Source organism: Entelurus aequoreus, linkage group LG16 (genome assembly GCF_033978785.1).
Source record: "Entelurus aequoreus isolate RoL-2023_Sb linkage group LG16, RoL_Eaeq_v1.1, whole genome shotgun sequence".
Lineage (NCBI taxonomy): Eukaryota > Metazoa > Chordata > Actinopteri > Syngnathiformes > Syngnathidae > Entelurus > Entelurus aequoreus.
In genome coordinates this window covers 54575838-54576251 of record NC_084746.1, presented here as the reverse complement: position 1 = coordinate 54576251, position 414 = coordinate 54575838, and positions in this window count along the sequence as shown.

The following is a 414-nucleotide window of genomic DNA, read 5'->3' as shown; positions in this document are numbered from 1 at the left end:
TACCGGTTTGGCCATGACCACTTCCGGTACACTGTTGTCTTTTTTTTATTTTTTTATTGAACAAACATACACTTAAAATTCACACAAAAGTCAAGGCACTTTCAACATCAAGGAAAGAAAACAAATGCAAATACAGATAGAGTATTAAATATTAATAAATAATAATAAAAAATATGAAAAAAAAGACAAAAGGGGCTACTATTAATAATAATAATATAATAATAATTATAATAATAATAGATTTTATTTGTAAAAAGCACTTTTAAAAAAAAGCTCTCGGTCTACCGAGCTATCTACATTCCTACTCTCACCTATGGTCATGAAGTGTGGGTCATGACCGAAAGAATAAGATCACGGATACAAGCGGCCGAAATGAGTTTCCTCAGAAGGGTGGCTGGCATCTCCCTTAGAGAT